We start from the raw sequence: 15,930 nt of genomic DNA on the forward strand, positions 1-15,930 counted from the left end.
CTATGAGAAAATGACTGTTGTGTAAAACTTAAGTTTTTTTTCCAGAGGATCCAAGGCTTGGTGGCAGTGGAATGTTCAGCAAGTCCAGATTGTTCCAACTCAAGGAATGTAATTGTTCCAGATTGTTCCAACTCAAGTAAAAAAATCCACGAGTGCAAGGAATTTGATAGACTAGGAAGGCTAGTCTGAAACAATCTGGACTTGTTGAACATGCCATCTCCATCAAATATCTGATCATCAGAGAAAAGACTAAAGTCACACACAAAAGCCATTTCTTTACAGAATGACTGTATAAAAAAAGCTGCAAGTCTTACTTCATTACTCTAATCTAAACAAATAAAGTAATGGACTGAAGTTATATCCTGTATGGTAAATTCTTTGTACATCCTGCCGCAGTCAACTGTGTGTGTATGTGTATGTATATATATATAAATATAGCATATCAAAAGTCTATTATTACTATTATGGATATCTCCATGGAGTCAGTAGGCTCATCGTGGGAGACCCAAACTAGCAAAACAATATCTGTCATATCTCTTCTTGAATTCATTTACAGACGAAGAGCTCACAACTAAGTCAGGCAATGAATTCCACTATCCTTATACTTTCAGAGGAACCACCCTAGGTATGAAGGTTACATCAATATACTTGGCCAAGACAGAAAGCCTTCTCTGGTTAAGTTAGCAGTTCACCAGAGAACATTAAACACAGATGCTGAAAGAAACCTAAGTTTGAAAGACCAAATTGCTATTGGAACTGATCACGAATGGAATAAGGAAAGTGAAATAGGAAATACTGAGAATTGGCACTGGAATGCAAGATCACTGACAAGAAAAGTAGAAAATTAATAAAAAAAAAAAACCCCTGAAAATCAAAACATTAAAATTTAAGTTATCAAAGACAAAGAAAAACAAATAAAGCAAAATTGCAATTTTATTATACACCAGAGTAGAAAACATGAAAGAGCAACCAAGTAACAAGAATATAATTAGACAGGGGTTATGAAATAAGGTTTGCAGCTTATAGCATACGTACTTACCTGGATAAGAATTTGTCAATAGGGATAGATGGAATATCAGCACATTTGCTAAAGAAGTGTTCAACTGAATCAGCTAGGCCTTTCACATGCTTGTATAACTTGAGTCTCAGCTCAGGAACATAAAGCTAAAGCCAATCCAACAGAATTTTATTGTTATGCTGCAAGCAAAAGAAAGAATGAGTGTGGAAGAATAACTTGAATGAATGCAGATAGTACTCTACTGTCAGAAGCTAATGACATTGTTAATTAATGAGTGCCCACTTTGCTAAGATATATCAACCAGGTGTATGTAACGTGATGCACAATGCTACTCTACATTGGATGAAGAGTTAGAGGTGCATGAAAATGACATTGAAGAGCTGTTGCATAACCTGGATAAGAATTTGTCAACAGGGACAGATAGAATATCAACCTGTTTGCTAAAGGAACGTTCAACCGAATTGGCTAGGCCTTTCACATTTTTGTATAACTTGAGTCTCAGCGGCTCAGGAAGGAAATGTATGATAGTTCCTCTTGTGTGGTAGGAAAAATTGTAGAGAAGTTGATAAGAACTCATACAAAAATGTTTAGACAAACAACCTATACTCTGTAGGGAGCAGCACAGGTTTACTAAAGGAAGGTCATGTTTCAGCAATTTGCTCACATTTTATAACAATGTTACAGCCAAGTTGGATAAAGGGAATGGATGCACTATGATAATGTTGAATTTTGCTAAGGCATTTGATAGGATACCACATGAAAGGTTGTTGCATAAACTGGAGAACATGGGATTGGAATATAAACTATTGACTTGGATTCATTAGTATTTTTTGTCTGTAAATTGCATGTGTTCTCAAGGCCGATTTGTCTGTATGCAGGATGAAAAACCCGAGTTTCTGGGAGAAAAAATCCTGCTACCTCCACATGAGATCTGCTAACTCATCTTCAATTGAAAAAAACCATATAAAGATTACTCTTGTCATGACAAGAATCGAACTCTGGTCCCCTGGGTTTCTTAGGGATGAGGAAGTGGTACAGAGGATTCAGAGGTGAGTGACCAAGATGGTGAGTGGCCTGTGGAATGCTCTCTATAATGCTGATTGCAGATAGGAGAAAAAGAGGAGAAATGAGTCAGCAATTGCCTAGAGGGACTAGAACAAGGGGGTCAAATCCCTGGAAGTTGAATAAAGGTGTGGTTAGTAGGCATGTAAGGACCAGATTTTTTGCTGGAAAGTCATGAATGAGTCGAATTGGTTGCCAGAGTCAATTGTGAGTGCTTTGTTTGTTAATGGATTCAAGAAGAGGTATGATAGATTACGTCTCCCATGATGAGTCTTTAGACTCCATGGAGGTGACCGTATAATAATAATAACCTTGCTTGATTATTATTATTATTATATGGGCACCTCCATGGAGTCCAAAGACTCAATGCAGAAGACCAAATCTATCTACGCATTCAATCTATCCTCATAGGGAACATTCTACAGGCCACTCATCATCTTGGTCACTTGCCTCTGAATCCTCTCTTCAGCTTCCTCATCTCCAAGAAATTATCAGTGGAAGGACGAAGGCTTTCAAACAGTTCATAAATTACTTAACACATCTTATTGAAAGTGATCCAAATAAAGAAAGACATGTGAGGATGGAAATGCATATCATGAATAATTTTATTAGGAGAAGCAGTGTTGCACACAATAGATAACCATATATTATTATTACCCCAAGACCTCATGGAGTCAAAGACTCATCTGGGAGGTCCTTTTATCACACACACACATCTCATCGTACCGAGTCTTAAACACACTCAAGCTCCTTGCAGACACCACACTCTCAGGCAAGGCATTCCAATCATTCACAACTCTGCACGGAAAAAACCTGCCTCTCACTACCCTACTCACATCCTCTTTTATACAGTTTCCAGGGATGACCTCTGGTTCTCCCCTGATCTCCCACTATTCTCTGTAGAACTTCTCCACCATTGATTCTATAACAACCCCTTACCAACTTGTAGGTCTCTATCATATCTCCCCTCTGTCCACCAGACTCTGCAAATTACATCTTCTCAATCTTTCCTCATACTTGACATTCCAGAGGTCAGAAACTACCCTAGTCAGTCGCCTTTGGACCCTTTCCAACATCTCTTCTTCATATTTAGGCTTAGGTGCTGGTTGAAGCACATTTTAAGGTTTAATGGAATACTTTAAAGTTCAATTCTCATATTGTATTTCAGATGATGTTTCTGAGCGATGTTGGAACCATTAAATCTGTGTGCAGTTTTTTCATAATGCTGTTTTCATTCCATTAAACCTTCACAAAAGACAACATCAAATACCTTCATTAGTCAGTTTACACTATCTTTCTTCTTTACAGTTTTTACTACTCTACTTCTTTCTGCTATTAAATTTTCATAATTTAATATCATAATAAAATTATAATATACAGTAGAATAAAGTTAATTGGGACAGATGTTTATTTGAGACAAAACAATCAAGCACAAGATTATGCCTCTGAGGTAATCGCTTGTAAATGGTTTTTAAGGCTTATTGACACAAGGAGTACAAAGGTCATATTGCATCAAACCACAACTTATAAATAGCTCATGAGCTTTGTTCCTCCACATGTTTTAGGTGGCAAATGATCCACTCCTCTCGCCACCTCAGTTATACAGAGTATTAACTTCTTGGGGAGGGGGCAGTTTATAACTAGCATTAGCTGAGTGTAAAACTGGTGCTGTCTTTCATATACTGAGCCAATGCCTAATCAGAAAAGTGAAGAGATTTTTCAGTCCTCTGCTTTTTGATAATTTTTAATTTTATAAAATTTTGGATCCTTACCAAGATGCTACATAAATTTCCCTTACTAGACCAAATCAAAGACCATTCATCCAATAACGATACAATTGCATTCTTGATGCAACAGCAAGATAACTGTGAGAAGAATGGACATGCCATGGTTAAGATGGAACATCCCAAAAGTGGAAGTGTGAAGGTAAGGATCCTGACATTGAGGATACTCTAAATCAGTGATCCAATGTTAAAAAAAGTCAGGGGAGTTAACTAAGAAGCTGCCTCATTAATTTTAAATTCAAGTTATATAAATGTTTAAGTATCAAATATTTTCTAATGTTTTCTGTATTTTGTTTTAAGAAGTTACATTGAAGAACAGGACTCTGTTAATACTGGTGATGAGGAAAATTTAAATATGTGCATAGTTTGCTATTAAAATTAATTTGAATAAATTATTTGTTGCTCAGTGAAATATTAGTTTTTTTTTTTAAACTATTAACATGAAACTTCGCATAATTGGGCCAAAATGTTCAAGTTCTGATGTATCCTAAACTGGAATCTACTGTATATTTACTTATTTTTTATTAATGTTTATGAGTCAAATATCTTCCTTTTATGAAACTACTTTTGTTTTCTTTGTTTCCATTAATCTTGAAAATACAATATCTAAAATTATGGAAATTTTGAGATGTGTGACTATTGTAAAATGCATTATTCAGATAACTTGAGGTATTACTGTATTTCTGACTAATATTTATAAAATTTAATATGGTGCAATTTGCTTGGTTGAATTTAAAAATGCACCAAGTTTTTCAACATATGTCAACTAATGGAATGGATCAGCTTGGTACATGTATGCTTTAAAAGAGCAGAAAGCTAATAAAAAAATAAATGATTAAGTAGGAATATAAACATTTTGCATGCCCACTCATGCATGCACCCACCCACAAACTCAGTCTTTTATTTACTGTGCTAAGTACAAAAAACATGGTCCTGAAATTTATAACAATCAAATCTGGTGCAGCAACAAAATCTTTAATGTGTGGTTTTTTTAATTCTGAAGAAACTTTTCTAGGAAAGATAATTCATACACATTTTCTAAATAACATTTAATAAAATAATAACAAGAAAGTTTTTCAAATTTTCTTGTAAAAATAAAATATAAATTAAAAAAATGTTTTCTTGAAGAGACTGTTCTTGCGATTTCAAGTTCCAGTTATGTGAATTCCATTATAATTAAAATAGAAATGGCAGGAGCATAGAAATAATCACTGAATGCACCAGGTGACATTTCTAAATTATCAAACAAATCCAAAATGTGCCTCATCTTTAAACAGGAATATTCTCATTGCAATATAACTAGTGTCTTTCTAAAACTTCCATATTTAAATCTGATTATGAAATCAACATCAGTTCTTTCAGAGGATGGCAATTTCTAAAAGCAATATTTCACAAGCAGTTTCTTATCTATAATCGCTGTGGTTGTCATGGTAACGAACACTATAAAACAGCTTTAACAATAGGATTTTACCTAAATTATGGCATGTAATTTATATATATATTAGGTAGATATCAAAGAATGGGTAGACCAATTATGAAAATCTATCTGGCAAAAGCAAAACTGTGAAGAGAAACAGAGATGCTAACAGGAACTTCACTGCTGTACAAGGCACAAGCTTAATACTTCTGTATGTTAACAGGATCCTGTCAAAAGATAGAATCTATTTCTTTTATTAATGTCTATGCAATTCAACTTAGTGATCTGGAGTAATGGTCAACTGGTACCAAGATCCATTTATATCTGTATAACTCGAGACATTAAGAGAGAGTATTAAAACGATGATAATATTCAGCAATGTATGTATATATCCATGTGTATGTGCATGGAATACATGCTCATATACATGAAATATCGTTTACCACCAAGCATATATAATAAAAGACGTTTATTTCATGACTGACAGTATCTTCCTTTCTGGCATACATGAGGTGAAAATAGCCACAGTTAAGTACAGAACTATACACATCACTGTACAACAGTATTATAGCAACAGTCTATTGTCCTCTTCTAACATAATATAATACAACTTGCTGCTATACCATCAACATGGCTTTGGGATCAGATAAACTAACTGAGACAGGAGGAACATTCAATGGATGAACATGGAGGGAGGAATCTATAAAGATTCTTTGAGATACACTTATCAATAACTTTTAACCTGTAAATAAACTCTTAATTTCCAGTAATAAAATCACATTTTTACTTTCAAAAACTGTGCACAAATAAACAAATTCAATCTCAATGAATAACAATCTATTATTTCTATTTATCCTTATAGTAACAAATTTGTTCAGTAGACTTGACTGGAAATAAGTAATCACAACAAGCACTGTAAACTTTTAGACAGCTATTTCTTGTTTATGAGAAGCATATATGCAGTATAAAATTTATCATTTTTTTTTAAATTTCTGAATTTTTTTCAACCCTTACACTTTTTTTTTGTAGTATTTAAAACAGTATATTTTCTATAACAATACTTAGGTGGAAGGGTCACAAGCAGCCATTCAGAATGACTTATATTTTTCCTAAGTTTAATATTTTACAGATTTAAGAGTCTAAGATATACAAATAAATAAGTAATTTTAATTTTATTTCATAACACAAAAAAAAGGGGGAGGAAGCAGGAAAAATAGTTGTGGATATCCTTATGATTTTTTTTTTTTTGTGTAGATAAAAATGAGAAGAGAACAATGTATGCTACACAAATCTAATGATGAGATAAAAATAAGTCTGTACATTATATACAACACATTTTTTCCCCTTCTAAGCAGCTATCAGATACTTTTTTATCTACCTCTTAAAGTCTGTCTTTTCTATTATAAATTAATGCTCATTTACTGAATTAAGACAAAAGACAATAGCTCGTAAACCTATTAATAAAACTACATAGAAAAATACATATAAAATAAGAGATTTTAGCTGCTATCAATTACAAGTGATAACCAACACATCATTCAGAGTCCTACTTTTTTTTTTTTTTTTTTTGTTTTTTTTTGTTTCTTCAGTTAAAGTCCTGCAATATAAATTACTATGTATCAATGCAATTTTCATTTAAAAGTATCCACAATGAAATAAATGAATTAAGAACTAGTATAGAACAGTTTCAGCTTTCATGTCAGCTATTCTTAAATATGGACTAAGCCTTCAGGAATGCATATATTATTCTAACTAAAAACTATGATACACATTTACAAAATATACAACGGTGGGCTGATGACAGCATTTCTATTGGAAGGCAAGCATTTTCTCTGAAACATAGGCAATAAGATTCTATAAAAATAAAGTGTAGTATTTTTTTGTTTGTTAGAAATTTTTTTTTTGTTAGAAATCAGCACAATGTTTTAAAGAATTCCAGTACAGGGATTGGGCAAGAATATGAAAATATTTGTATATGACAATAACTCTCAATGTTAAAAAAATGACTGCTACATTTCACATTGCAGTGAAAGAGCTTATATTTTTATATAAAAGACATAAGCTGTATAGTTTTATTTGTTAGAATAAAGTGGAGATCACAGTCATATCAAAGTGGCATTGCAGTTATTAGTTGAATGTAACAACACAGACTCATAAAAAAAAAGGCAAGTCATATACTATAGAATTACATTGGATTGTTTAAATTATCATGAGGAATGTAGAATGAAAACCATCAGAAGTCCCACATCCGATTATTATTATTATCCTAAGATCCCCATGGAGTCAAAGACTCACCTAGGAGGTCCTTTTGTCATACAAAACACAACTAATCATACCTTTCCTTAAACACATTCAAATTCTCTGCAGACACCACACTCTCAGGCAAGGCATTCCAATCGTTCACAACTCTGCATGCAAAAAACCTACTTCTCATTCCTTGTTGGTACCCTCCAGGAATGACCTCTTGTTCTCCGACCATTTTATGAAAAACCTCTTCAACACTGATCTTATAACAATCCCTTACCAACTTGTATGCTCCTATCATATCATCCCCTTTTCCTCCTATCCAATAGGCTATAAAATGCATCTTCTCAACCTTTCCTCATATTAAACATTCCAGAGATCAGAAACTTCCTTAATCAATCACCTCTGGACCCTTTTCAACATCTCTTCATCCTTTTGAAAATCAAGTCACCAAGTCTGTGCACAGTAGTCCATATGTGGTCTAATCAAGGCCTACAATGGAACAAGGATCTCCTTACTTCTACAAGTCAGTGTCCTCCGCATCATTCCCAGAATTCGTTGTGTTGTCCTCACAATTTTGGTAATGTGTCATCTAAATTTTAGATCCTTATCTACCGTCATCCCAAGATCACTTATTTCCTCCATTTCCAACAATATATCCCCCACTAAGTGTAATTTCTACATCCCATCTTTGTTTTCAAAATTTTAAAACCTCATATTTTGCAACATTAAACTGGCATCCCCACTCCTGTGTCCATTCACTTAATCTATTTAGTCTTCTTGTAAGGCCAGAACATCTGCCATACTCCTCATAGTTCGTCCCAACTTTGCATCATCTACAAACAACCTGAATATCCTTATCCAAATCTTAACCAATATCATTAACATATAGGTTAAACAGCAATGGCCCTAAGACCTTCAGGCATATCACTAGTGATTTTCCTCTTCCAGGATATTGCCCCCCCCCCATAACACAACTTGCTGATATCTGTCAGATAGCCAATCCCCAATCCAATGCACTAGTCTAATATCCAATCCCAGCTCTAGTTTGACTATCAACTTATCATATGGTAATCTATCAAAAGCATTTGCAAAATCTAAGTATACTACTGTGTATCCATCTCCTGTGTTCAATGAAGTCATGATCTTATTGTAATATGTAAAACATGACCTCCCTTTAGCATATCCATGTTGTCCATCAAAGATAATACCCCTGTTGTCATCCCATTTCTCGATCCTGGTTCTCACCAGCCTCTCCAACACTTTAACCACAACAGCTGACACACAGATAGGCTTATAATTTGATGCTTCATTTCTGTCACCTCCCTTATGAAACTGCACAATCTTGCCTTGCTTCCATTCCTTTGGAACTTGACCCAGTGCAAGACTCATAGTAAACAAATATGTCAAGGCAGATGCCAACTCCCTGGCACATTCCTTCAAAACACGTGATGATATATTAACAAGTCCCACAGCCTTATTAATATTATGTCTGCTCAATTCCTCATAAACCCCTTGATGTTAATGCAGTTGATGAGTCTCTCTCATCATCAATTGCTCTCAAACTTTCCATGATGTCACATTCACAATGAACTGCACATTAAATATCTCAACTATATTCTCTGCAGCAGTTGTTCATATACCATTTTCTATAATCAATGTCATCCTTCCATAATCATTCTTTTTTTTTTTGGCTTCATTAGCTAACTGCTGCTCATACTTCACATTTGCTATCCATACCAACCAATTGGTAAGGGTAGCAAAATAACATCAAGTCACCCTCCTTCCTTGCCTGTTTTTTGTAATTCTCATGGAATTGATTATTACCACTCCTCTTATGTTGCTTCCATAATGCTGTTTTCCTCTATATTGCATGCTTAATCTCTTCATTCATCCATTTCTCACCTACTTTATTTAACCTTCTGAACCTTTGGAGTACATTTAGACATTGCTTCTACTGGATAGTTCTTGAATATCACCCAAGCAGCATTGATCTCTTTTCCAGCCAACTCCTCATTCCATGCTGCTCCTGCAAACTGCCTCCTAAGCTTCTCATAATCATCAGCCTTGTAGTTCCACATATACTCTTTCCTCACACTGCTGTCAACCACCCAGGTAATCACTTCATATCACTCTTACCAACTGGAGGGTGATTCATGCCTCATTTATAATAACATCCTTGATGAGATGATCAAATCCTAAAACCTCAATCCTCGTAATGCCCTATGTTACGTACTGCTTGAGGTAGCTGTCCCTCAAAAACTCGAGAAAATAATTTTCTTTATTTCCAGCTGCTATCTCATTATCCAGTTGATTTTCTTCTCCTTATAGTGATTTCTTTCAGTTATCAGAAAAAAAGTTTTACCAATCATCAATGGAATTTAAACACTTGCTTTTAATACAGCAGGCAAATATTATTATCAACTAAGCCACACAGGTCACTTACACTTTTACTACAGTATATATTTTTTAGCATACCACTCATGCAATGGGATTGTGGAGGGAGGTTTTAGCAGTTTATTTGAGTGAGAGTTTGCTATAGTGAGAACTGACTGTATACTTATATAAACAACAAAATTAGTGTGTAATTTTGGTAGGTTTTCCTGTATTGAAGCTAGTCAAATACAGTTGAGTCCTGAACTTACAACCACTCATATTTATGATGGTCATCCCATTAATTAAATTGTTCCCCAAATAACACCTCACTCCTGCAACCCATAAACCAAGGTGTTGAAAGTTTATTTTTCACTTGGTTAGACTATAATAAATTTAGTTTAATCCTTTATCCAAGTGTGAACAAATAAAGTTTGTGCCTGAAAATATCTTCAGGACTGGGGTAAGGTAGTACAACACTGGGCAACTTGTAGCAAAGGTGGACCAAGCTAACATCACTCCTATCTCAGTATCTCCCATAATGCAAAACACATCTCTTGCAGATATGTATAATGTTATGCATTAAGGGAAGGGCCACTACCCTGACTAATTTCGACCTTTATTGAGGTCTCTTCAGTGGCAGCCAGGCCCAGAAGTGGAGATACCAGGCAGAAGCAATGGCGAGGTCACCTTTACCTATCTCCACTTCTGGGCCTGGCTTCCACTGAAGAGACTTCAATAAAGGTCGAAACTAGTCTGGGTAGTGGCCCTTCCCTTAATGCATAACATTATACATATCCACAAGGAGATGTGTTTTGCATTATCGGAGATACTGAGATGGGAGTGATGTTAGCTTGGTCCACCTTTGCTACGAGTTGCCTGGTGTTGTACTACCTTACTCCAGTCCTGAAGATATTTTCAGGCGCAAACTTTGTTTGCTCACACTTGGATAAAGGATTAAACTAAATTTATCATAAACCAAGGTGTTATTGCTGCTTTCAAGACATTATTTAAGAAATGCTTTTTCTCAGCCTATTGCTGCTACTGAGGGTGAGAAAGAGATTTTTGGAAGCAATATAATATTTTGCACTTAGATGCAGCATAAAGTGAGAGAAGAGCATATGAATGGTGTCTGGAAGAAGCTGCTGAAAATATATGTAAATTCATTCACAGGATAAAAAAACAAAACATACAAGTGGTTGGTGACAAGAGAACGCTGATGTTGCAAGCAGTGGAGACTGATAATGAAGATATAGAGCAACTGATGGAAGAAGAGCTCACAAATGAATACCTTATAACTAAGAGCACAGAAAGTTGCAGAAAAATAAAGAAGAGAGAAAAGGAGAACATGAAGAAGCAGCTAATCCTCTAAAAAGTTTACAGCGAAAAAATTGGTAGTGGCATTTGCCACTGTTAATAAGGTCATTGTTTGAGGAAATGAGCCTGGAACATGAAGAGATTTAGCAAAGTAGACAAGTCAGCTGGTTAGTTATTCATATGTGATATCATTTGACAATGTATGGTCACTCCCATACCTCATTGGGTTTTGGGAGTTAAATCTTCTGCTAGAAGAAATAGTAAGGGCACAGATGCCATTTCCACAAAGACAAACACCCATATCCCTGTTGGGGATTCAGATTTTCAGCCTCTTGGCTGGAGAGCAGATATGCTTACTCAGCCAACGAGGCGTGGCTAGTACTAGAAAGAATGTGAGATTTTTATTATTATTATTATTATTCAGGCCTCCATGGAGTCAAAAGACTCATCATGGGAGGTCCTTTCTAAGAACCACAAGTCTATCAAGACTCATCGAGGGAGGTCCCTCCTAGGAAACACAAAGTCTATCATACCACTCCTTAAACGCATTGACCGTTCTTACTCTCACCACTCCATCAGGCAATGTATTCCATGGTTCAGCCATCCTCCATGCAAAGAAACCACTCCTCACCCTCTTGCTCATAGTTTCCTTTCGTAACTTTCAGGGATGGCCTCTTGTCATCACTCCTTCCCGCTGTTCAACCAAGCGAAAGAACTCCCCAGTGTCAACCCTGTAACCACCTCTCAATAGTTTAAAAGTCTCAATCATATCACCTCTCCTTCTTCTATCCACCAAACTCTACAGTCCACACTCCCTCAGCCGATTCTCATAACTAACATTGTACAGTTCTGACATCATCTTTGTTATCTGCCTTTGTACCCCTTCACCCTTTCCACAGTTAATTTATCCTCTTCAAATCCTGGGGACCAGATCTGAGAACAATAGTCTAAGTGTGGTCTGATCAGAGTCTTATACAACGGAATGATAACCATTTTATCTCTGCAGGTCAGTGTCCTTCTCATTATTGCAGCAATCCTTTGTGTTACCTTCACTACCTTTGTAATATGTCCCCTAAATTTCAGGTTTCTATCAATCATCAACCCCAGATCTCTTGTCTCCCCTACTTCCTCCAGTTTAACTCCTCCCATAGAGTATGCAGCATCCCATCGATGTGTCCTAAACCTCAAGACCTTACATTTTGCTGCATTAAACTGAAACCCTCCTTCATTTGCCCATCTATCTAGTTTGCAGTGGCAGACTGAGTTGGATGTATACAAATTTTAAAGAAGCCTACTCCTGTGTCACATACCCGTAAAGATGAGGCTAGACCTTCCACAAGTTTTGCATTATCTAGTGAATCATCCTTGAACACTTTGCTGCAATTTTTGATTTGAAGAATTGTATGTTGATCACCTAGCAGCACTGAAAAATTACTCTTGCTCCATGTGGTATAATTTTATGGAATAATTGGTAAACTGTAATATTCCACTGTAAAGAAAGAATAAAATTAGTTAAAAATATAAAAAAACAGACAACTTTTAGCATTCGGACAAATTAATTTTAACACATTCTTACAGTTCTTGTAGTGATTTCTGACTTATGATGGGAATTGTCAGAATAGAATTACATTGTAAATCGAGGACTGACTGATTGTATTATAATTTCTTATTAGTGAAGAGGAATGTGTCTTTATACACTATGTTAAAATAAAGCCAGTGATAAACATGTCCTTTTATCTGCAAATAGTCATTTGTGGTAATTGTGGTAATGAAAAGTCTCCAAAGGATTCTGCAAGGGGTCAAATTATTTCAATGGAATGTTGGAATCATCAGCAAATAGTCTCCAATCCATGAAGATCATCAAAAAAGTAATTTTTGTGGAGTTATCATAAGAAATCTCACACATTATAATCCTAATCAAATTCATGTTCCTAATTAATTGTCCAATCCCTGTACTAAAACAAAGGTGAAGAAAGAAAACAATAAAGTGGTAGGAATCTACAATAAAATTTAACATACACATGCAGAATGTTCATAAAGATCTACATTTTTTACTATCATAATAATCTTAGTAACATTTTGCTGATATCACTGAAATAGCTCATACATCCCTAAGGTATATTGCCCCAGAGAAGAAAATGTCACCCTGACAGAAGTTAGCAGTGTGCAATATATGATCATTAACATTTATTTAAGAATAAATTTCTAACTTATTTGTTTAAAATAAATTTCTAATTTTCTAATTTCTAATTCCATTTTACCAAATTATAAAATCTGTCAATATGAACAAAATATAAAACAAAATTAGCATTAGCACTTATTATCTGCACTGATGAATTTTGTTAATGTTCAAAAATGAGAAAGCCAAATGTTGATCCACTTTTTCCTTTAAATTAACAATTCAAATTCACAGACTTAATTTGTAATCAGTCATACACAATTCAAATACTTTTGTATAAATCAATACTTGACAGAATTGCAGAAGGACATTAATAAACAAAATAGTTGATACTGAAGTTCTCTAAACAAAAATTGAGTTTTCTAAATCTAGAATCTGATTTTTCCTTTTCAGATATCTTTATTATTTATGCAAAACATCTGAAGGTAGGAAAGGATTTATACTGTAGTTCAAAAAATAAAAGAAAAAAATTATAGAATGTTATTGCTATCTTTAATTTTTTTAAATTTAATTAAAATAATTTTATTTTATTTTTTAATTTAACCGAGTTAAATTAAAAAACTATATATGCTGGCCTATATAAAATGTCAACAATGACAAAAAAAAAAAAAAAAGCATGATGTGTATGTGTTCTTATCCATCACTGTAATAATTAAGTTCTCTCTCTTTTTCTCACACACACTACAAAAATTACTCCTCTCAACCACTCTACCAGCATTACATCATTCTAAGAATAATTTATAAATATTAATTCACTTAAAAAAAAAGAATAGAGATTCATATTCTTTGATAACTTAATGGCCACTTTAATGTGATAAATATATGTGCAACTTTCAATGCCTGAAAAAATGTAAAGCTTGGCTAATTTAATAAATTATAATTATTATACTGTAGATCCTGTTGAAGGGTCTAAATTATGATGTTTAAATCTGAATGTTGACATTCAAATATTTCACACACATTATATATATATATAAAAAAAAGCCCACATGCTAACTTCCAGAGTTATAAAACAGTATTTCTTTCTTATATCTAAAGCTTAACAATCATAAAATATAATTTTGAACAGAATAATCCATAACACTATTTTACACTAGTTGCCATTAAGTTCCAATACAAATATTTACAATTATGTAACTAAATGAATCGATGGAACATCAATACAGATTTAAAAAGAAAATGATATGATTTTCATTTTAAATTTACTTTCTACACACATATATATATATATATTTGCTATTTTCTTTAAAAGCTTTCCGTAAACCACCTTTTGACAAATACTACATGCTATATAACATGAGGTATGTTTAGTTAAATAAATCACATTATTCTTAAATAAATATAAACCTGAAAATTAGTTACATTTTTATTGTTATTTCCTGAAATTAAAAATATATAACCATAACTGAGCTAGAATCGACTGCTTCATTACTTCAACCACAATAAATTGTTAAAACCTAAACTGCAAAAAGAGTATTAAAAGTTTTGATACAAAAAATTAAATAAATAAATATTTTAGGTAGCATTTCTCTACAAAAAAAAAAAAAAAAAAGAGGATAGTTTAAATTTATTCAAAAATAACAATCTGATATCCAAAGCCCACAAATGTTCACTTTATGCTTCCTATACAAGAGAGGAAGTTAGATAACATTTGTTCCTGTGATATTTTGTGAGCATAAAACTATGGATGAGTTATTGCAAAGAGGATTTTCCAACTTTTCTACAACTTTGGCCACAATGAAGACAACAGATGACAGCACCCCATCTCTTTACCTTTCTGCACAAAAATAAATAAATAATAATAATGATTAAAAAAAGACAGGAAATAGAACTGCCAGTTAAATGAGCACAATATCCTTAGGTTGCTGGGGAACTGTTTGGCATTATGTGGAAAAATCTTTTGGCATCTGTAGAGACTGTAATATATCACTTGATTAACTGACAACACAGCATTTCCATAAAACATGAATGCAACAAGTAGCTGCACAGAGAGAAGGATGGGGATTTCCAGTTAGATTAAGTCGTGCACCAATCTCGGTTGTTAATATGCTTCATCAGAGTACTATAGCACAGTATATGGCAAAATTTAAACAAAAAAAAAATGTTTATAAGGCTACATTATTTACAAGTTGCAACCATCTTGCTCTAAAATGTAAAAACAATGTAACAATGCTCATCTCCCCCCAACAATAATGTACAGTAAAAAGAGTTGTCTTACCTCCAATAATTAATTTACAGGAGAAATCCAACAACCAATTAGATTAAAAAACACATTTGTTTACACATTTTTTAGCAACAAATGACTAATTTAAAATTCTTTTCATACACTATCCTTTTTTCTTACACAAGCAGAGATTTGTGCAGGACTTGGACTGACAGCACAAGTGCTACAATTACAAAATAAATTACATAGTATGTTGGGTACACATTTAAATAACTATTCTTTGCTCTCATGTACATATCAGACCAGCTGACTTCGGGTCCAAAAGAAACCCACAAAATATACCGGGATGACCGTCACAGTTTATCAGGATCC

Source organism: Typopeltis vanoorti, chromosome 11, assembly GCF_054136105.1.
Source record: "Typopeltis vanoorti isolate ZY-2024b chromosome 11, IOZ_Tvanoo_1.0, whole genome shotgun sequence".
NCBI lineage: Eukaryota > Metazoa > Arthropoda > Arachnida > Uropygi > Thelyphonidae > Typopeltis > Typopeltis vanoorti.